Source organism: Lissotriton vulgaris, chromosome 4_1 (genome assembly GCF_964263255.1).
Source record: "Lissotriton vulgaris chromosome 4_1, aLisVul1.2, whole genome shotgun sequence".
Taxonomy (NCBI): domain Eukaryota; kingdom Metazoa; phylum Chordata; class Amphibia; order Caudata; family Salamandridae; genus Lissotriton; species Lissotriton vulgaris.
Window position 1 is genome coordinate 1,263,164,943 of NC_141691.1, and position 23,854 is coordinate 1,263,188,796.

The following is a 23,854-nucleotide window of genomic DNA, read 5'->3' on the forward strand; positions in this document are numbered from 1 at the left end:
AGGCTAAAAGTTTTCCTGTATATTCGCTCTCCTCATATATCTTTTAGGCATAGAGGTTACTGTTAGTATTACCTAAGTCGTAATAAAAATCCTTCATTTTGCACTTTGCTTTTCCCTGAAAGTGTGGATCTCACCCTATAGTGTTCTTGAGTTGCCTGTGTAAGATTTGTTTGTAATTTATTTTTCAGCTCCCTCCGTGCCTTCTGCTTTGGTATTTCTTTGGAGGTAATTATTCCCCGTAAAGTGGCCTTAAATGCGTCCCAGATTATATTTAGTGGAGCTATGCCTTTATTCTGTGCAAAGAACTGTTCAATCTCTTCCTCAATATCTGCACACCATTGTAAATCCAAGCGGTTCGATTTATTAAAATACCATCTTCTCGGTGGCTCTGATTCGCGTTCGGTAGATGGGCATATTTATGTGTCGCCAAGCCGTAACATGTTAAAAAAAAGTCCAACCTAGATGCAGAGTTGTATTTTGCGGAGTAACAAGAATATTCGCATTTAAGAGAATTAGAACATCGCCAGTGATCTGTGACATCAAGATCTAATTTACAGCTTTGTATAGCTTGGGGTTTATGTATGTGACTTGGGGTTTATTCTGGCGCTGATCTTTTTTGGAGGAATCAAGTAAAGGATTTTGTAAAAAATTAAAGTCCCCCCCCCCCCATATTATTTGCCCGGGTAGGCCCGTTATAGCTTGTTTTAATTGTAAAATTGGGAGAGGGTCATCTATGACTGGTGCGTAGATTGTGGCTAAGATTATATTTGCATGATTTAATTTACCATGCGCGAGTGCCCATCTACCACTGGGGCCTATAAGAGCCCCTTCCAGAGAAAAGCCTACATGTCTTCCTATTAGTACACATACTCCTCTCTGCGCCAACCCAGCTACTGAAGAGACTTTATGAGCAACCTAGCCCTTAAGGATTTTATCTGATTCCGCTTGGGTTCTATAGTGAGTTTCTTGTAAATAAATACCATCTGGGTTGAGACTTTTTTATTATTTGTTGTTCAATGATTAAGATATTTAGAAAAAGAGTAGATATAAAATCTATTCGGAAAAGATTTGAACCTATCCTTATGCAAAATAGACAAATAAACAGAATACATAGCTTAGAAGAGATAACGACCTAATGTCCAAATACTCAATTTGATATGAGAAGACAGAGCATACCTAAAATATAAAAACTTGTGCAAGTACGCAAAACAGTGCTTCAATAGCAGCATACAATTAAAGAGGAGCATTGAATTAAAGTGCAAAATACAGAATACACGGCTGTAATACAGATAATACAATACAATACAATATAGTGGATACCTTGGTCCTCAGCCTTGGGACTGAGGTAGGTGCTGTCACTCTCATGGTACTCTATCGCCCCCCCCCCCCACCCCATGCCGTCGTTCCCTTCATCCTTCATCGATCAGCTGACCAATATTGCCACCTCCTCCCCCCGTATTGTCATCATCGGTGATTTTAATTACTGGTTCCACCACGAGGACGCTGGCCCGCACGCTTCCGAGTTGTTCGAGGGTCTTTCGAGCCTGAATTTTGTCCAACTAATCAGGTCTGCAACCCATAAGGGTGGCCATATCCTCGACCACATCTGGACCCATGGGGTCAAGTCCTCTCACCCACTTATATCACCTTGTGTGTGGTCAGATCATTTTTTGATCGACACCACATTTACGGCGGCCGGCCAGATCAGGGTCCCCCCGCGAGAAGGTGGCACTGCTCGTAAGTGGAAGGCTGTCGATTCCTCCAAATTGCTGGCTCATCTGTCCCAAACTTGCCCCGTCATCTCTAAACACCAGCACTGATGGGCTTTATGAGTCAGTAACAGACTGGCTCACGACAGCCAGTGACATTTTTGCTCCCCTAACCAAGTTCCCCAAATCCCGGCATAGTAACTCCCATAAATGGTTTACCCCCCACCTCAAGACCCTTCATCTGGAACTTCGGCAACTTGAGCGTAAGTGGAGGAGAGACTACTGCTCCTTAAGCAGAGATGCCTATGTGGCCGCCCGCAATAGGTACAAACTGACCATCCTCGCAGCAAAAAAAGCTTACGTCTCAGAGAAAATTTTATTTGCCCCCTGTCAGTCGAAAGAGATCTTTAAAGTTCTCAATGAATTTACTTCTGATCCCAGGACGCTCCCAATTCAAATCCCCACTCAGGAAGCATGCAATACCATCAGCACCTTCTTTTTGGAAAAAATTGTATTGATTAGGGACACCATTCCAGTTATCCCCCCTGGCGCTGGATCTGTTTCCTCTCCTCACAATACCCTCTCACTTACACAACTCCCTCTTCTAGATCCCACCTCTCTGGCCACTCTTGCCACTCGTGTTAAGTCTGGATCTCCAGACGATTGCTGTCCCCCCTCCGTACTTCGGGACATCTGCCACTCTTTACCTGACGCCATTCTTCCTCTGTTAAACTCTTCCCTTTCTTCTGGCACGGTACCGGGCGCCTTCAAGGAGGCTGTGTTGGTGCCCCTTCTGAAGAAGCCAGGGGCTGAACCCGATGTCCCGGCAAACTACCGTCCTATTTCTCTCCTACCTTTCTTTTCTAAAATCCTGGAAGCCCACGTCACCACCTGTCTCTCACAGTTTATCGAGAGCTCCAACTTTCTCGAGGTCAATCAAGCCGGCTTCAGACCCGGCCACTCTACGGAGACAGTGATCTTGGCCATGCTGGATGACTTGAGAGACGGTGTAGACAAGGGTATCCCCCAGGCCTTGGTATTATTAGATCTGTCAGCCGCCTTCGACACGGTGGATCATAACATCCTTCTCCACCGTGTCGAGCAGGCTGGCATCCAAGGCCTGGCGTGGGCCTGGGTCAAATCCTTTTTGACCGGCAGGTCTCAGACCCTTAGTCTGGGCACTTTCAGGGCCCCCAGGGAACATTCGCCCTGTGGAGTCCCCCAGGGTTCCTCTCTATCCCCTCTTCTTTTCAATCTCTATCTTCGCCCTCTTCTTTTTTCATTGAGGCAGTGGGACGTCACCGTGTTTAATTACGCGGACGACCTACAACTCATCTTTCCTCTCAATTCTTCTTCTGCTATCCCTAATTTTCAGGCAGCTATGTCCCACATTCTCCATTGGATGGGCCACAACCAGCTAAAACTGAACCCCGGTAAGACGGAGCTCCTCCTTCCTGGTAGGAGTGCCACCTTCTGGGGGCCACAATTTTGGCCGGCGGAGCTTGGTCCTTCCCCCACTCCTGTGACCTCGGTGAAAAGTCTGGGGGTCACAATTGACTCCAGCTTATCACTTGGGCCGCAAGTAGGGACGGTGGTCTCGTCCTGCATTTACCAGCTACGTAGGATCAGGAAGGTGGCACACCTCTTCACACCAGATGCCCTCCTGCGGATCATCATGGCCCTCGTCCTGTCCCGCTTAGATTTTTCTAATGCAAACTACCACGGCCTGCCTAAAATCACGATGGCCAGACTGCAAGTGGTCCAAAATCAAGCGGCGAGACTGGCCCTAGGGATCCCGAAGTGGCAATCTGCCAGGCCCCTTCTTGCCAAACTTCATTGGCTCCCTGTCACCTCAAGGGTAGCCTTCAAGATTGGCTGTATCATTTTTAAATCATTAGCTGGGGCCTGCCCCGCTTTTGTAAAATCTCTTCTCATTCCCTACCGCCCAGCTCGGGATCTGAGATCCGCCCACCTTCATCTCTTGTCCGTCCCCTCGTACAAGCTCTGTAAATCTGGAGGCCGGAGATTTGCTTACCTGGCCCCCAAACTTTGGAACTCTTTTCCTGCACCTCTTAAAACTTTTAACTCTTTGACCCTTTTCCGTAAATCTTTAAAAACTTGGCTTTTCCCTCAATCTGGCTAATCTTTCTGTCCTCTTTACTTCCAACCAGCGCCAGGAAACCCATGGTGTCAGTGCGCTCTACAAGCACCCCCTACAATACAATACAATACAATACCCTTATGTGCAAAATGCGCCATTGAGATGAAAAAATAGAGCAGACAAAATTCAAGGTGCCCTTTTGTGCAAAGTACGCAGTTCTCATATTCCAAGTACAAAAGCAGGTATTGAACTTCAATACTAAAAGTGCATGTACGTGCCGGTTATACAAACCCTAAAATAAAGGGTCACGACGAGCAAAAGTATGGAAATAATGCTAATACAGAGAGGATATTTATAACCTCGTATAACTGACCATTTTGCAAACTAAGCAATTAAAGTGCATTTGGCAAAGAGCTCAGATCTTACGACCTTTTCTACTTTGAAACACGCTACCATGGATTGAGCATAGTTACAATCAAAACGAATCTAAATAAGATACCTCCACTGAAATCCTCTTGTGCTGAAAAAAGAAAATAAATTAACATATAGCAGGCAGACATATAACAGACTCCTACTGCAAGGTTATACTTAAAGTTTTCCATGCCGTAACTGTCTCAGTATTTGACCAAATAATTTCTTAGTGCATGAACTCTCTTTTTTCCCCCTGCAACACCCCCTTCACCCCCTCCCCCCTCCCCACCCACCTAGAGTGGACGGTGACCCCCCATTCCCCACTTCCATCCTTCTCTGTGTCTTTTTCTTCTTTTTGGATGCCATGTTGTTGCATCCATGTGTGCTTCCTGTCCCCACCCGTAGATCCACCCTTCCTTACTAAAAAAAATTATTTAGAGATCCAGCGTATGACTGTAATTATGCGGCAAGTCCTTCAAGAAATGCCTGGGCGGGAGGAGCCTAGCCTGCAACCATGATGGCCGCTTAGGCTCTCGGCTCCGCCGACCTTCTTGCTTTGCACGACCCTCCTGTTCATCATCCTGGCTTCTAGTCGTGTTTTCATGCGGGAGAACTGATGCTGCCTTCGTTGGCGTGTCCCCGGGATCTTTGCCGGTTGTAACGGCGGCGGAACATCCTCGCCTAATCTACGGCCCTCCTACCCATGAGACCGGGGCTTCGAGTGTTGGTGACGGCCAGCCCCTGATGCAATAACAGCGGCCGCTCGAAGGGAGTCTGCTGAACTGTCCCTCCCTTGCTGTGGCCTTCCATACCACCCAGCGGAGTTGTTTGCCTGTGGAACATTGTAGCCCTGGGAGAATACAATGTATCTGTTTCTCCGCTTATGAACCGCCCGGGCACTTTCCTTATCTTCCTCGAGATACAGTGGGCGACATCTGGAGCATCACGGGCTCTACGCCTGGCACTGGGGGCTTTCGATCGAGATTGCGGCACCGGGCGAACACTGGGGCCACGTCCACGTCACTGACCGCAGCATAATGCAGATCGTTATCCCCGTGTTCCCGGCCCGACTTTACTCCGGCGAGTGGCAGTTTGATGACCGGTTGGAGTACGGGGAACCTCGAGTGAGGAGGACTGCCGGAGACTATACTTTTGGGGCAACGCCAGGGATTCTTGAAGTACTGGTTGCCCTGGGTACTTTGCGCACTGCCCTGGATTGTAATGCCCGAGACCTGGGGAGCCGGCTGGATGCCATTGCTCCCATTGTGTGCCTCGCTACACGTGGTGACTCCCGACCGCGGGCCGCTGCGCCACAGCCTATACCCGTACACAAAGAACTGGTTACCCTGGTGGATGTGGGAATGTCGGGGGACCATGATCTAGAGCCAGCCATGGAGCTGCTCGTTGCTGGTGGAAGTGGGTCAGGTGATGGTGGTCATGCACCGTGGCTTGATGATCGGCTCTGGACAAAGCGCCCGGCCATTCAACTGTGTATTGAGGGGGCGACTCTCCCCCTTCTCCTGAAACCGTTGCTGCCAAACTGGTCCGTGGACTCTGGGGGACTATTGCTGCACGCCGAACTCCCGCACATCATCGTGGCTCATTCACCATTGTTCTTGGCAGACTTGGGTGGGCAGCCTAACGTATCATCATGGCCACCTCGATCATCCACTTCATCTAAAATGGCGGCTGGCCGGACGGATTCCTTTGTTACAACCGACCGTAAGGGACAAGGCTGAGAACATCTTCTGAAGCACTGGAGCATGGACGGCTGGTGACTACATGGGACGGGCGATATATTAACTGACTCGGATCTTTATTCTGTACTGTTTTGTGGGACTGAGCTCGGAGAGTGGGTGGCCGGGAGCCCGTATATTCATCCTTTTCTCCTCCTCCGCTTGCTTTCTTTCTTCTTTTCTTACTACATTTCGGGTCTCCTATTTAGGGCAACGGGCACACTGCTGGGGGGGGGGGGGGGGTAGGCCGTAGCCTTCTGCAGAGGTGCGGGGTGGGGGGATGGGGTGGGGTACTTTCTCTCTTTTTCTTGTTACTTTTCTGTTCTTCTTTCTATGGCCCTTTTCTCTTTCCTTTTCTTTTACTGTATCACTGTCTCCTGAGGTTTCTGCAGAGTTATCAGTCCGGAGGGGTGGGGTAGCGGTTTGTTATGTACCATGTTTGCACTGCTGCCCATCCTGCTTAGCGTAATTCGCCTCCATCACTCCTACTGTAATTGTGTTGCTCATCGATTTTTTGCTATGCTTTTTCAACTGCGAGACCTGATACAATTGTGTAGCATTGACTTTGTGACCTATATATGATAAAATGAACCTCTTTAATCCTGATTGCCTACGCTGACGCATTTTATATCCTGAACTTTAGGTGGAATCTCTGGCCTTGGTCTGCTGCGTTTGTTTTACCTAAGCTTCCCATGTGATAATCATGTCGTGTTTAGAGGCCGGCCAAGACGGTTGTAGGCCTCTGCTTGTACCTGCTTTTCCGATCAATAAAGGTTCCCAAAAAAAAAAAAAGAAATGCCTGGGCTTCTTGTAGATCTGTGAAGATATAAAATCTCCCTTTTACTAGTACCTTCGTTTTAGACTGTTGTACAATCATTGCTTGAGCCACCTTTGCCTTGAAGGAGTCAATCATCTTGACAAAATCCCTACGTCTGTGGGCAGATGCCGCTGACATATCTGAGAAAATCCAAAAATGATTCACTCCGTCCATGTTGAATGCTCTCTTCGAGAAAGCAGTATTGAGGATTCTCTCTTTTACCCTATAATCTGAAAAATTAAGCAATATTGTGCTGGGGTATTTCTGATTATTGGGTTTGTGTGGAGGGACTCTATGTGCCCTTGTGATTGTTAAGTCTCCTTGCAGGTCCGGTATAGCTTTCTTTAGGAGGGATTCTGACCATTTTGCCACATTCTTATCTACCAGGCCCTCGGGAATGCCCACTAGACGTAGATTAGATCGCCTGTTGTAGTTTTTCAAGTCCTGCATTTTTTCCGCCAGTTGAGATTTCTCTCTCTTTGATGTTTGAAGATCTTTCTGCAATGTTGTTAAAGTATCTTCTAGGCTGGAGATGCGAGTTTGAGCCTCCGAGATCTTCGTAGTGAGACTTCCAAAACACTCCTCCATTTTCGTAAGCCTATTATGCAGCTGTGATATTTCATGGGCTTGGGAGATTTTAAAATCCCTTAGTTCATGTAGTATAGTATCAAGCATGTCCTCGACAGAGTTCAATTTTGTGATTTTGGAGGATATGGAAAGTTCGTCTTCTTGAATCTCGTGTGGACATGTGCCTTGCCCTGGGACCACCAAGGCTGAAGGGGATGTTGAAAGATCGATATTCATAGGTGGTGCTTTTGTTGTAGAATTGGCCATCTTTTCAGTTGTGGCAGAGCTAAGATGTAATTGAGATTGCAGATCGTAACCCGGAAAGGTCTGAGGTGAGGTCTGGGAGAGATTTGGGCAGGGAGCCGGAGAATCCTGGTTTTGGATAGATTGTGAAACGATTATAGGGAGGGGCAAGCTAACACTTGGTACTGCGGCCGGCGTCGTTCCTTCTGATTCTGGCTCTAACCCCAATGGTGATGGTGGATTCGATGTAGTCCTTTTTTCATTAAAGACCACTTGCTCCGCAGTGCCGCTTGTGCACTTTTGACTTCTCTCTTCTTGTGCAGGTGTACTTGTAAACTGGCCCTGCTGGAGCAGCGGCTTAGAAAAGAGAGGATACTGCTTTGAGCTTGATTGACTGTCGTCCCTTGTGGCTGAAGTTTTGGCGATGATAATAGCATTGGCCGTACTGTCCATCTTATCCACCTTTTCTCCCTTATCGACTTTGTCTCCGCCGTTTCGCTTGTCCTTTTCTCCAACTGGCAGCAGACTGAACTCGGCTGAAAGCTCTGATACTGTTTCCTCGTCTTCATCCTCCTCCTCTTCCTCCGGGCTCTCTTCCTCTGCTTCCTCAACCTGCTTGCTTGTTTAAAGCACTGAACTTATTTTGTCTATATTTCTCTGCTGTTTCCAGGACTTTGAGCTTCAGAGCGCTCATTTGTTGCGTTTTTCTTCTGCCTTTTTTCCCTCACCGCCTTTGGCTACTGGTAGAGGTATGGCCACTGGTGGTGATTTTAACAAATCCCTTGCTGAATCCAATTTAACTTGCTTGCCTCTAGCTCTAACCGCCATAGTTGTGAACAAGGACCAAAGGCTGCAGTGCGCGCAAAGGTAGAGTCAAAGATGGAAGGATAGTTCCTACCGAGCCAAACCCAAAGCCAAAAGCACACTGCAGCAACACGTTCCCTCGCAGCCAGCCGGCAGTCTCTCCAACAATGACTGAAATGCCTGCACTGCCCTAACTCCAAACACCCTGCAGGAAACGCAGACGTCCAAGCGTTCTAAGTGGCGTTCTAAATGGCGACCTAGGAGGCGTCGGGTAGAAAACATCAAGGGTAAGAGGTAGGGCAAATAGAAGAGCTGAAGAGGGTTAGATTCTAGAAACAGTGTCTCGCTTCAGGGAGCTCACCTCGGTTCAGCCCACCTATCAGCCTGGCTCTGCCTGGCTCCACCACGTCGTTTTGTCTGCCACAATATACGCCTGGTATTCCTGGTGCGACAATGGCAGGTACAGCGCATAACAATGCGACTCTCTTGCCGCTCGATTCCTTCCAGTCCGTACAGCAAAGGAAAGAAAAACTCACTCTCCAAACAGGCATGCCGAGCTACCCGTCTGCTGCAACAGCTGGGCGTTTTGGAACAGATTGACAGCGTCGTACGCAGCAGCGCACTCTGAGTATCGGCAGCCAAAACTCGCAAGCTTCTCTTATGTAGGAGCATTTTATCTTACTGTTGTATGGGCAGTCTGTTCCCTGTGTGCGTGCGCTGCATTGGCACAAAGCAGGCATGTCGGCGCTATAGAAATGCGGGGCATTCCTACCCGAGCATGAGTTTTCAATTAGCTGTAAAAGGATCACAAACTAAGAACCACTTTAATATTATACACAGTGAAAATCTTGCCCCAAAATCCCCTGCGATGCCCCTCCCACTGCGAATCCCTCCCATGCAATGTCTCTGATGGCGTTAGGGTTGCCTCGTTGATAACTGTTCAAGGTCGTAAACACTCAGAGCCTTCTAAAGTTCTTGGACATACTGATTGTGATGTTGGGGTACCGCAGATGGAAGAGAAGGACAGGGGATATGTGGGGTCCCTAACACAAATGTCATCTCATGAATCACATTATCTGAACGCCTATACCCGCCCAGCTGAACAGTTGCCACTGAGTTGCTCAAGGCCTTGAAGTAACCTCACACAGATCACAAAGAGTGTCGGCAGAGCCGCTGCATCACAGGTGCAGACAACCCACATGACAATGATAGCGGACTTCCAGCCCTGCGCATGTCTCAACAGGTGATGTAACAACGTGTAAGCGTTGCTGGCAGGCCCCAGACTGTGACCTCTGCCTCCGCGGAGATTCCCCCAGTCCTGGCATTCCCCCAGTGATGGATAGTCCACATCACTCGCCATTAAGCTCATTGAGGAGAGACGAGCAGCCTGGGCTTTCCCTTGGCCCTGGCTCTATTGGCGCAGTTTGTCTTCTTGACGGCTCGGCATGATGGATTGCATGATATTTCCAACCTATAGATCACCCATCAGAAATTGATGAAGCAATCTGTACAGCATACGCGGCTGTCTCCCACCAGCCCACAAGACTCCCCCTCAGCCTGCCCCAGGGAAGGACGACAACATATTACTTCCTGTCCCTAGATGTGCAATCCAGACTCAAAACATATGGGTCCGAGAACTTCTGGTAATTACATAGTGATCGCTGATAATGGACCTCTCAATGACATCATGTATTGAGGGATGAGGGTCACATTTAAAGAGAGGATGACTATACTAGAAGCATTCAGAGAGAAAAACAAGCTGTCGCCATTACACCACCGAAAGCTGCTTGCTACATTTGCATCGCGCTTTAAAGCGCAATGCAAAAATACACATGTGTGTCTCTGCAGATCTCCATCCGCTCGGGGTGCCACAGCAAACCACAGGAGAGATGGTGACCCATTGAGAGGCGAGAGAGAGAGTCACTGCTCGTGCCTGCACAGACTGGTGTTGTGCACATGCACAAAATCCAGTCCGGGTGGGCGAGCCAGAAAGGAGGCAGGGAGGGGAGCAAAAAGTCTCACTGCAAATCAAAGGCACGCGTTTAACATATGACGAGCGCCACTGAAAAGCAGAGGCGGAGCTTTCACCTCACTTCCAAAAGAAAACCAACGACAATAGATCATGCAAGCGAGCAGCGCATATTTTGCAATGCTAGCGAGACCTAAAAAGCAGGAGAAAACCATTTTCCAAGCCCTGCTCGTAGGTCATGCATCCTCAAAAACATTTAACCGGAGAGCAATCTTAGTGCAAGTAGCCATGGTTCAGTTTATGAGAGCAACAGTACTTACATGCTGGCCTCCACATATGCTTGAAAAAAACTCCTAAGCAAGCCGGACTTGGATGGGAATTAAGACATAAGATGTGTATATAACCATGGCGATGACCATCAACAACACAGTGCTGAAAATGTTTTGTTCCCACGGCTCCAAGACATAGCTGCATGTAATCAGTAGGTACTGGTAGTAAAGACAGGAAAGGTATTCCTTCATGTGTTAACATCCATTGTGTGCAAGAGGGAAGACCCTGTTCCTGGGGCCTCGATTTCAGCTACTGCTACCTTTAGGATCTCTAGGAACCTCCATAAAAATGTTCTTTAGGAAACTTGGATGTCTTGGTGTTTGGGCGTGCTATATACCACACTAGCGCCTCTGTTGTGCCGCGTGTGCTTTCCTGCTGCATGCACACGTGTAAACCTCAGACTCATTGCAAGTGTCTCATTGCAGCAAATTTCTGGGGTTATATATATATATGTGGGTGAATTTATTTATTTATCCACCAATATGTTTCTATTTTAAAATTAGGGACCTGGGGCGTGGCCAAGATGGCGGGGTGAGCGGACGCTTCCTCCCATAGCTCCTCCGGCCCGGCTCAGCTCGAGCCCCGATTTCTGCGCTTCTCTCCCCCCGCAGCTGCTTCGCGGGTGAGAGGACTGTGCCGGAGTTCCTGGTGCACATATTGATACTACTTTGACTCCTATCGCCCCGGAGGAAGTACCCCGAAAGTTTGCTCCAAGATCGGGGCACGGAGGAGAGCCTGGGAGGCGGAGCGAATTGCAGTGCTGTCCAGGCGCCTCGGCTGGGCCTGGTGCTGAAAGCTGGCGATCCCGAGAGATCGGGCCCGACGTGCTCCGAAGAATAACAGCGCCCTCCGGCCGAAGCCTACTTGACCGGTGTCATCGATACACGGCTGATCCTGGACCTTAGCTGGCGCTTTGGCCCTTCGCTACCGACGACGGTGCATGGTGCGGCGTGGACCCCGGACCTGGTGGCGAGGGACGGAGGCATCTACATAGCAGCCGACCTGGGCGGACCCGCCGGTGAAACTGTGAGACACTGGCTGCGGACTTTCCTTACTTATTGTGCCCTGGGGGTCGCCGGCAGTCTCGCCAGCCCGGGCCGCTCTCCCGGGCCCCGCCCTGCCGCCATCTTATCCCTGAGGTGCTGGAGCTGGGGACCTCCACCCGTGCCTTTAGCGGGCGGGTGCCTACTCTCACTTTGGCTCCTGAACTAATTTCCCAAGGAGTGCACTACTGAGAGACCCTGACTTTGGCCCCCGATTGCCACCCTGGTCGGAACCACGACTGTCTCGCCCCGGCCTGAGCCGCCATTTTGTCGCTTGTGACGCAGCACCCTTGTCTTCGGCAGAATCGCCACATCTGGTGCCCACGAGCGACTAGACGCATCTACGGCGGCCGGCCCTGAGCCTTGCCCACTGCAGCGGCCACGATGACCGGGAGAGGAGGCTCGAAAAGGGGAGACCGCACTCTGCCAGACATGCTCAGCAGAGCCCAGCAGCTGCGGGACAGGACACAACCGTCGCCGGGGTCCTCCCGGGCCTCGGCAGACGCAACTGGAGGCGAACCGCCGGTCACGAGGTCCTTTATGGAGGACTTATTTAGCTCCCTCAAGGACGACTTCCAGACACTAAAGAAGGAAGTGGCCAGCGAGGTCCGAGAAGTGCGCAGGGAGGTAGAGGGCCTTGGCGAGCGTGTTGACACGGTGGAAACGGCGGCCCAGCGCCGAGATGAGGAGATAGTCCATCTCCAGCAGGACGTTCTCCGTCTCCGAGAGCAGTGTGTCGAGCTCCAGGCCCACTCTGAGGACCTCGAGAACCGGTCCAGACGGAACAATATCCGGGTGCGGGGTGTCCCATCCGCGGACGAGGGGACGGATCTAGTGGCCTATCTACAGGACTTGTTCCGGGAGATTTTGGGGGAAGATGCAGAATTCCCGATCCGCATAGACAGAGCGCATAGAGTGGGCCGACAGCGCCAGTCATCAGCACCCCCCCCGGACATTCTGGCGTTTCTGCCTGATTTTCCCTTGAAGGAGCGCATCATGACAGAGGCCCGCAGGAAGCAGCCTTTAACTTTCAGAGAGCGGCCTGTGGCGCTCTACCAGGACCTGTCCGCCATCACGCTGCAGAAGCGCAGGTCCTTCCGGATTGCTACGGACTTTCTGCGGGAACATGAGACGCCCTACTCCTGGGGTCACCCCTTCCGTCTAATCTTTAGATGGAACGGAGTGTTACACCAGCTGCGCTCCCAAGACATCTGCGGGGTGTTGGGACTCACGGCCACGGAAGAAGATGGAGCGACGCCCACATGGAGGCGCTCGGAGAGACGGAGCCGGCGGAGATCGACGAGGAGACAATCGCCGGCGACTGCGAGTCGCCCTGATTCCCCTACCATCAGGGCGGATATGGCGGAAGCCCTGAGAACGGCGGCCAGGACCTTGCCTGACTCCAATGGCGTGGCCTTGACGGCCTAACTTCACTCCGGGGGGAGAGATTCTTAGCCTCTACGATGCTGGGTTGGGGCTGGGGGTTGGGAGGGAACGGTTGGAGGTGAGTGGCTGAACGTCCACTTGATTGGTTTCTACAGACTTGCCCGTTCGGGCTGGACTGAGACAATGGGGTGTTTTTATTTGTTTGTAGTTTTGGCTAGTTGCCATGGGTTGGTTCTGGGAGGGCTTAGGAGTTGTTCGGTTGTTGGTGGGGTCCCGTCCGATATTGCCCAAGCACACGCGCGGCCGGTCTTGGCCTTCCCTGCGCGCTTGCCCCGCGCGCCCCCTCCGCTGATCCCTCGCTTGCTGTACAGCGCTTCGATTCCCTGGGGGTGATGCCATCCTTGAAAGTAGTGACCCTTAATGTTAAGGGTCTGAACAACCCTGTGAAGCGCAGAGCGATCCTATTCCTGCTAGAAGGGACGCAAGCGGACATATGCCTTTTGCAGGAAACTCATCTGCTACCCAAAGATTGTCATAGGTTGCGCTCTGCCAAGTTCCCCACCCAATTCTTCTCTTCGGCAGCGACCAAGACTGCAGGCGTAGCCATTCTTTTAGCTAGCTCTTTCAGGGGCGAGGTATTGTACAAATATGCCGAACAAAAGGGGAGGCTCCTAGCGTATCGCATGCGGCTTGGGGGTATTGCCTTTACGGTTGGCTCCGTTTACAGCCCGAATGATCACCAGGATCGTTTCCTAGAATCGGTGTTGGTGGACGTCACTGCCTCGCCCGATCGCTATGTTGTCTTGGGGGGAGACCTGAACATCGTCTTTGACTCAGCTATGGATAGGTCTGCCCAGCGCTCCCCACAGATGGGGGAGCTTTCCCGCGCGGTGCAAGACCGGATTGCAGAGATGGATCTGCATGACCTTGTGGAATTTTAATTTGCGATCTGAACATCATCTGCGCCAGCTTGTCACCTATGTACTACGTGCACGGCAGCCATTCTAGGTCACCTATGTACTACGTGCACGGCAGCCATTTTAGATATCATGGTCTCCCTGTCCACGATCGATCGCCAGCGCGCCCCTCTGACCCAGCAAGCATCCTCCGCGCACCCTGGCTCCCCCTCCCTCCTCCTTATGAGCATGACCCTTCTGCATGACCCTGTCCTTGGGAGTCACGCCAGCGCCTGACCAACACCTCCTCTCCTCCCATGAATGCCCCTCTGTTGATAAACCTCCCTCCTGCGCTGGATTGTCCACGCAGCATGAATACCACTCCATTGATGGCCCCTCACCCCGTGTCCGACTGTCCACACAGGTCCGAGGCCATTGCCTAAGCCGGGAGATATCATTTACTGCCCTTTATTGTATGAGGTCGCTCTCCTTCAAAGGACCCTCTATTGATCCAGGCCTCCCCACCCCCTGTGATATGATCAGGCGCACACATCCTAAGACTCGACGGAACACTCAGCTGCGTGATGGCCCCCTCCTCTTATCAGCAGGTTGAGGACCTCTATTGTGAAGGTATATGGGGGTGGGATTGACACGAGGATTACGGGGATGTCTTTTCCTTGCTTTACAAAGTTCTGATTGTAATAAAGGAAGGTCACATGCCATAAACCAGTGTATAAGAGGCCAGGCCTCCGAGAGGCTGTTAGAGCACCTCGAGACGATACCTTGTTGTCTGATCTGATGTGTTCTGCTCCGTCGGAATAAACTTCTGTTTCCTGCCTTCTGGTCTCCGGCGCCTGCCTCATTGCTTGGTAAACTTGAATGGTACAAGGGCGGTTAGCGCCGGGCAAATCCTGAGAAAGGTCCTAGCCTTACCTTTTTCTACAATTGGCGTCCCAAAGCGTGGGGCCCATCAGCGACACGTGGATCCAGTGGGAGAGGTCCCGATGACAGAGTGAACGACTGCAACGATCGGGAAGAGCTCGTGTCCGATAGACCCTCGTCTGACAGCCGATCATCCGACCTTCACTAGTTCTGAACAGACCTCTCTCGAGTGATCTACGGTCCTGACTGGGAACCATCAGGAGTGCCGCGAACATCACGAAGGAGAGAGGACGATCGGGCGCTGGATCCAGAGGACAGGAAACCGTCCATGCGGTCCGGGTAAGGTCGTGTAAACACGACGAATTGAGGAAAATTGTTTTTGTTTGGATAATACTAGTATTACGCTTTGTTGAAACCTCTGGAGATTCGCTGTCTGCAAACGGAGAAAAACAACAGGCTCTCTCTTTGCAAACAGTGAAGGATAGGTAACGCAGACTTTTGTCCCCGTTGTAATCCGTCGTGCCTATCTTCCTCCCCCACTGTTTCCCGGACTGTCGTTCGTGGATTATTGTCTGGAGATTCTTTTTCTGCAAACAGGGAAGAACAAGGTCTCTCTTTGCAGGGAGAGAAAGAGTAGGTAACGATAACTTTTCGTGCCCACTTATTCTCCCCACTGAATTGTTTTGATTGACCGATTGTTCGGTATTGGTTCGTTTGAGGTATTCACCGCCGGCAAACAACGGAGAATAGAAATATTCTGTCTAGTCTTTGCCCGCCGTGATAAGATAGGTAGTGCAGACTTTTGTCCCCGTTGTAATCCTTCATGCCTATCTTCTCCCCACTGGTTGGTAGCCTGTTTAGCCCGGACCGCTTATTAGAGATGAACCATCCAGCTCCACTGGAGGGCACCCCTAATAAGGACATGTTCACTAAGTATGGACTAGTCGCTATAGCTTACACTAAACTATGGCATAAATATACGAAAAAGGACCCTGAAAGTCAGTGGCCACTGATAGGTTCATTTGATGATCATAAAATAAAAACATTAGAAATAGCGCTCCAGAAGAATAAGACCACGCCCACTATGCTCGACAGTATCGGCATGTGGCGCAAAGAAACGGAACAACGAAAGAAAAGAGAAGAAGCAAAAGTAGGGAAAGAATTACGAAAGGCAGCCCACCTAGCCGCAAAGCAACTAGAAGAGGAAATAAAAGAAAGAACAGAAGTTACACAAAACCAAGAATCAGGGTCAACAGGCCAATGCCCTGTTAGGACCCCCTTTGCACTCTATCCTGAACTGCCCTCCAAACAACGGGCAAACGATGAGTTACTGCTAGGTCCCCCAATCATCTACATGCCCCCTCCATATGCTCCCAGCCAACAAAACCTGCAAGCCCCGAGTGTGAGTGAAAGTGACCCTAGTGCTAGTGCACCGGCCCTCACGGCCTCCGCACCAGCCACATTAACAACTTCGTCAGACGACCCCGAGGCTAGCAAACAATCATCAGCCAGGCTAAGTAGGTTAAGCAAAGATGAGCGGGATGGGATCAACAAAATAGCAAAGACATTGGTAGAACGAAGGGAGAGCGAAGAATACACAATGAGCATATATAATTCACATGCCGACAGCCACAGACGGCATTTCATCTTGCGATTCAGCTACCACACCCTGAACGCGTATGAAGATAGGTATCAGAGCAAGGGTCCCGCTAAACTAACAACGCTGTATAGGAAGATGGATGTTGGAGATGGGACTGAACGTGAGGCGACGGAGCTCTTCATGCAAATGCTTGAGGTCTTCCGCCACCTCGCGGAACAGAAACCAGAAGCCAAGGTTACGGTCCCTGAAACAACCTCGGCAGAAGTAGCCAATACTATGATGCCTATCAGAGAAGCGGCTCCTTATTGGATCCCGCCACGGGGCCAGGGAACGAGCGATGATATTAATAATGAAAATGCAAAAGGGAGGGTTGTGTACAATTGGGTTTACCAACCATGAGACCGACAGGATATCCTAACCTTCAAACAAACCCTGCCCGATTTAAGAAAGAACCCGACGGCATTTTATACCGAATTAGGCACAGCCTTGGGTTCGACAATAATGACTTTAGCGGACATTGACTTGTTCTTTGGGTTATGCCTGCCAGCTGATGTGTGGAAGCAAATCCGGAAGGCTGACCACACGGATCTGTTTGGACATACCTGGGACCAACTCGGTAAACTAGATAGACAGCGAGAGCCGGGGAGTAAACCAGTGAAAGACATACTGGAACTCCCAGACAAACTGGTCCAGAAGTTAAAAACACTGGTCCCGGAAAGAAAAGTAGACTGGTCGATAGTCACGGCCTGTCGACAGAAACCCCAGGAAGATGTGTCAGAATACTTCTCCCGATTCGAGACAGTGTTCTCCGACTACAGTGGCCAAGACATGACCACCGCAACCGGACAGCACCTGTTTGTGCAAAATTATGTAAAGGGACTAACACAAGAAGTCTCCCAAAAACTGCAGACGAGTGAGAGTAGTTGGGGGGCCTCCAAACCCGCAGCTATCCTTCAGATGGCTCAGTATTACGAGCACCAAAAGAATGAGAATGATAGGGCGTCCGAGAAAAAGAAGAAAGATTTAAAGGAAAGGGTAATGATAGCCCAGATACAGGGTATAGCGGTAGGACGGGAACACCAAAGGGGGAACTACCAATCGACCACCCCCAGAGATCTACCTCCTAAAGATCACACCCCAACATCCCACACTGGACGGAGAGACATTAGCAATGACCAATGCGCCTTCTGCAAAGGGTTCGGCCATTGGAAAACCCAGTGTCCGGTTCTGCTAGAGATGAATAGAAATAGGGATTCCAGGGATGTGGCAGGTGGTCCGAGGAATAGAGTACAGGGGCGAGGGAACTCCAACGACACCAACAATGACAGATCAGGAAGACTGAACACATTTGACCGTCCCCGACAGAACCAATATCAGCTATCCGAAGGTGAAAATGCCCCCGATTTTGCATAGGACTGCCAGGGGCAAGGGAGGGATCCAGTCGAGCTCTGTGTTGACCAGCAAGGTCCTTATGTCACCGCTAAGGTCCTGGGTACAGAGTCTCCATTCTTGGTAGACACTGGGGCGACACGTAGTGTGTTATCAAAACGACTGATTCCAAGGGCACCCTTGTCTGGCTCACACATAACGTCGATAGGTTTCGATGGAACGCCCTCCACTAACCCCCTGTCCGTACCTATTACCTTTGACCTAGAAAACAACACCACTGACGCGACATTTCTACTCTCCTCCAACTCCCCTGACGCCATTATGGGCATTGACTTACTGAAACATTTTCGAGCTACCATTAGGTGTTCCCCAGATGGAATACGAGTCATCCTGTACGACAACCCAGACATGCCCAGATCCCGCCCCCCACGACACATGTGCTCCATAACTGACGCTGACCTGTCCCTGCTTGACACCCTGCCTCCGTACCTGTGGGCCAAAAATGACTCTGATGTGGGGCGAATGATGATTGACCCTATTCACATAACTGTACGACAGGACGCTATGCTCCCGAAACTCCCGCAATTCCGGATATCGCCAGAGGGTGAGAAGGCACTGGTAGCGATCATTCAGTCTCTGGTAGATGCAGGAGTGGTTGAAGAGGTGGTTAGCAACGTCTGCAACAGCCCAATCCTACCTATTGTTAAGAAGCAAGGTGAAGGAGATGAGAAAGCGTACCGCTTCATCATCGACTTACGAGAGATTAACAAAGTGGTTGTACCCCAATATCCTGTGGTCTCTGATATCACCACCATTCTGACCCTCATCCCGTCCACTGCCACCACCTTCTCTGTTATCGACCTTAAAAACACATTTTTCTCTATCCCCATTCATCCAGACAGCCGTTATCTCTTCGGCTTCACTTTAAAATCCCGCTCGTACCGATTTTGTAGAGCTCCCCAGGGGTACACTGAAAGTCCCAGCATTTACAGCCAGGCCCTCAAAAGACAGCTGGATGCCTTCCAGCTACCAGAGGGAGTGGTGTTGATCCAATATGTCGATGATATCCTTCTGGCGGCCGACACCACCCCGCTTGCAACGACAGCCACTGTCCAACTCCTACACTTTCTTGCAGAAAATGGCCATAAAGTCTCCAAAAAGAAGTTACAGTTCTGTCAGCCACAGGTGACTTACCTAGGCCATCTTCTGTCCAAAGAAGGGAGGAAACTTACACCCGACCGAATCCAAACCATCCTAGACACCCCCATCCCAAAAACACAAAAGCAGGTCCGCTCCTTGGTTGGCCTAACCTCTTTTGCAGACAGTGGTTGCCTAATTACAGCCTCATTGTGAAACTATTACTTGCCCTGCTGACCAAAGATGTCCCCTCCCCGCTTCCTTGGACCGCTGAGTGTCAAGCCTCCTTTAAGGAATTACGGGATGCACTCTGTTCAGCGCCTGTCCTAGGAACCCCGGATTACTCCAAACCCTTCTCCCTCTTCACCCACGAAAGGGAGGGATGCGCATTGTCCGTCCTAACGCAATCAATTGGTCCTAAGCAGCGCCCTTGTGCCTACTTCTCTGCCACTCTTGATCCTGTAGCCAGAGCTTTGCCTGCCTGCCTTCGAGCAGTAGCCGCCGCTGCTGTCTCTATCCGTCAGAGCGAGGGAATCGTACTTTCCAACTCCCTCACAGTACTAGTACCCCATGCAGTCGACACCCTCTTGAACCAGACAAAGACCCAACACCTGACTAGCGCACGACTGACAGGGTACGAGTTGACTCTGCTTGCACCCCACATCACACTAAAGAGATGCACGACTTTGAATCCCGCCACATTGTTACCCCTGCCTGAAAATGACCCCGACATTCCTCCCATCCACGACTGTGTGACCCTCACGGACGAACAAACTAGGAGTAGGGTTGACCTCCGAGACACCGCTTTTACTGACCCCGATGGAGAGCTATGGGTAGACGGCTCATGCATCAAACTCCCAGATGGCACCACTTCAGCTGCCTATGCAGTAACAACAGCCCGAACAGTAGTTGAGACAGCCTGCATCACACAACGATCTGCCCAGGCAGCAGAGCTGATAGCCCTCACCCGAGCATGCATCATAGCCGCAGGGACCACCACGAACGTATATACGGACAGCCAGTATGCCTTCGGAGTGGTCCACCATTTTGGGCTCCTGTGGAGGGAGAGGGGATTCCTGACGTCCCACGGCACCCCGATCCTCCACGGAGATCTCGTCTCCGCTCTGATTGAAGCAGTTCTCCTCCCCAAACGATTAGCGGTGATAAAATGTCAGGCACACAAAAGGGTGACAGACTTGGTCGGACAAGGGAATGCGTTGGCCGACATCACTGCACGAACCACAGCTGAGAATAGGACGGTGACACGCATGTACATGACCAGGTCACAAGCAGAAACATGGAGTGACACAAGGATAATGATCAGAGACATGCAATCGGCCAGCACCCCTCACGAGCTGACTAAGTGGGCAAGGGTGGGTTTGAAGGATGAGGAGGGCTGTTGGCGAACGAAGGATGCAAGCAAATGGTTGCTGCCCGACTCATATCTGATTCCCATACTGACAATGGCTCACTCCCCCGCACACATAGGATCTGCACCCATGATCGAACTCATTTCCAAAGTCTGGCATAACGACAAAATCCCTGACTCAGCCAGACGCCTAGTTCAGCAGTGCCTTATCTGTCTGCAACACAACCCCGGGAAAGGAACTGTAGTGCCCCGGGGAGGGTTTGGGACCCCCAATCACCCCTTCGAGGTCCTTCAGATGGACTTCATCCAACTAGAGAGATGCCAAAGCCTGAAGTATGTACTAGTCATTGTGTGTGCCTTCAGCAAATGGGTAGAAGCCTATCCAACCCGTGACAACACTGCCATGACTACTGCCAAAGTGCTACTGAAGGAATTCTTCCCTCGCTATGGCCTTTGTCGAATTTTATGGAGCGACAATGGCCCCCACTTCATAGCTGAGGTTATCCAATTAATCCTAAAGGGGTTGGGGGTGAAGCAACGATTTCATGCGGTCTTCCACCCCCAATCCGCCGGTCTAGTGGAACGCCATAATGCCACACTGAAGCTGAAACTGGCAAAAATAGTGGCCACCACTGGACTTAACTGGCCGGATGCCCTCCCACTGGCCTTGTTATCGATGCGCTCCACTCCCACCAAGCACCATTTGACCCCCTACGAGGTCGTGTTTGGGCGACCGATGAATCTCTGGACTGCTCCCAAACCGACCTCCATTCATGACGTCCCGGACGTCCTACTGTCTGATTATTTGTGCAAGTTAACTAAAACGTTGTCTGTCATTCATCAACAGGTGCAGCAGGCCATCCCCGATGCTTCCAGGGGCCCCGGCCACGACATCCAACCGGGAGATTTCGTATTGATACGAAATTTCCAGCGAACCAAGAGTCTGGAACCTCGGTGGACGGGCCCCTGGCAAGTGCTGATCACCACCCGAACGGCACTCCGAGTGGAGGGGAAGAAGCACTGGCTGCACGCGCATCATTGTCGGAAGGTCTCTGCAAACCTGGCCACGACAGAAAACGTCAGCACCCAAGAAGAGCTCCTGAGCAAAGACCGACCGATATTGGACTGTTATCCCGATACTGAGGCACTCGAACTTGCAAAATTCTCTGATCCCACTGTGCCATCCAGAGAAGGGTATTTCCTGCGTCGAAAGGAGGGAGTTTCGGCTAAGTAGGCCACGGACTAAGTTAAATCTCAGAACGGTGACCTAAACACAATCAAGGGTTGCCGGGAGAGAAGCTAAACGAAGTCTGTGGTTCTGCCCACTACCGAGCCCCTTGAAGGTGATGGAAGCGCCAGATAGGAAGATGATGGAAGCGCCAGATAAGAAGATGATGGAAGCAACAGGAAATACCCGGTATAGAAATCCAAAGACTGACAACCTGCACAAATCAAAGACAATCGCACTCTTCATTGTCTTCCTCTTCTGCCTCCTCCTCATGACCTCCTTCTGGATTCTGGAGGAAAGCACACCGGCTCATGAGGCATTGCTACCTACTGCACAGCCGACCCCCCTGAAAGAGCATCACCTAATCTCTCTGTCGCCTCAGCTCCGAGAAAGGCGCAGGGAATTCTGGAACAATTCCTTCGTGCAACTGTTGCACCAACACAACCTTGCTGCGAATGCTACGAACTGTTGGATCTGCGGGTTGCTCCCGCATGCCACTGGACACTCCATCCCCTTCATCCCTTCACCCTTCTCAGTTCACGGCTCTTGCCTCGCCTGGTTGATCCTCATGCAAGAGAGCCACAAGGACAACGCCACCTCCAGCCGGACAGTGTCACACTTCTACTCTGGATTCTGGCTGAACAAAACAGGAAAGACCCCTGCTGCCCTGTGTCCTGCGCTCGCAGGCGCCACCTTCATCAAAGACATTCCAGCCAAAGAACGAGTCGAAGTACAGGTGCTCCACAATCCAGCCAGAACCACCTTCACTCATCTGCAAAAACAAACTACCGCCACTCTAACTGTGGCCCTGTCTGTTACCAATGTCACAGGTCTCGTGTGCCTCGAAGGCCATGGAACGCAGCTGGTGGGTCACAGCGCCTGCCGAATCACCAGAACATTGGACTCAGCTGACCCCCCTTCCTTTGTTGCTTCTCCAAACATGTACTTTGTGTGTGGCACCAAAGCTTACACCTGGCTCCCGAGAGGCTGGAAAGGTATCTGTTACATTGCCTTCGTTCTTCCACCCACATATGTAGCCCCTGCCAACCATCACCGGCAGAGGCGTGCAGACGACCTTGGACAAGCCGACTCCACCGGAGCACAGTTCCTGGATGCAGCAAAGGGTCTTGTTCCTCTGTGGGGCCCAATGGCAAACAGCCGTGCTATCCGACACCTGACCCAGGCAGTAGAAACAACGATCAACATCACGGCTGGCATCCTCGCCAACAACACTGCGGAGCTTCAGGCGGTCCGCCTCGTGACCCTTCAAAATCGTCTTGTCCTAGACGTGGTCCTAGCCGACCGAGGAGGAGCATGCCGCATCATCGGATCCAGCTGCTGCACCTACGTGCCAGACAACTCGCCTTCAGTCTACAAAGCCATTGAACACCTCCACAGACTGTCCTCAGAGGTTCACCAAGAACAGGAAGGATGGTCGCTTGGGAGCTGGTTTTGGGACATTTTGAAGAATTGGGGTTGGAAGTTGTTTTCCTTCGTGCTGATACCTGTTGTAATATTATGTGGGTGTTGCTTAGGTATCCAATGTCTGCCACCTTTGTGCGGCCTTGTTTCTAACTGTATGTGCCCAAAGACTTTGGACTTCCGAAATGAGCACATGAGCCCCCTCTATGAAGTAGAAATACGTGGCCTTATGGGGATAAATCCAAACTGACAAGTTGGCGAGACATGTTAAAAGGGAGGACTGTGGAATTTTAATTTGCGATCTGAACATCATCTGCGCCAGCTTGTCACCTATGTACTACGTGCACGGCAGCCATTCTAGGTCACCTATGTACTACGTGCACGGCAGCCATTTTAGATATCATGGTCTCCCTGTCCACGATCGATCGCCAGCGCGCCCCTCTGACCCAGCAAGCATCCTCCGCGCACCCTGGCTCCCCCTCCCTCCTCCTTATGAGCATGACCCTTCTGCATGACCCTGTCCTTGGGAGTCACGCCAGCGCCTGACCAACACCTCCTCTCCTCCCATGAATGCCCCTCTGTTGATAAACCTCCCTCCTGCGCTGGATTGTCCACGCAGCATGAATACCACTCCATTGATGGCCCCTCACCCCGTGTCCGACTGTCCACACAGGTCCGAGGCCATTGCCTAAGCCGGGAGATATCCTTTACTGCCCTTTATTGTATGAGGTCGCTCTCCTTCAAAGGACCCTCTATTGATCCAGGCCTCCCCACCCCCTGTGATATGATCAGGCGCACACATCCTAAGACTCGAC

General features: G+C 51.0%; 1 protein-coding gene and 1 pseudogene across 2 annotated transcripts in view; both read right to left on the reverse strand.

The window, feature by feature from the left end:
* Positions 1 to 23,854, reverse strand: part of LOC147723120 (rho GTPase-activating protein 28-like) — a 1,353,671-nt gene that overhangs the window by 1,233,677 nt on the left and 96,140 nt on the right. The window lies entirely within an intron of this gene.
* Positions 10,651 to 12,435, reverse strand: LOC147723121 (serine palmitoyltransferase small subunit B-like; annotated as a pseudogene).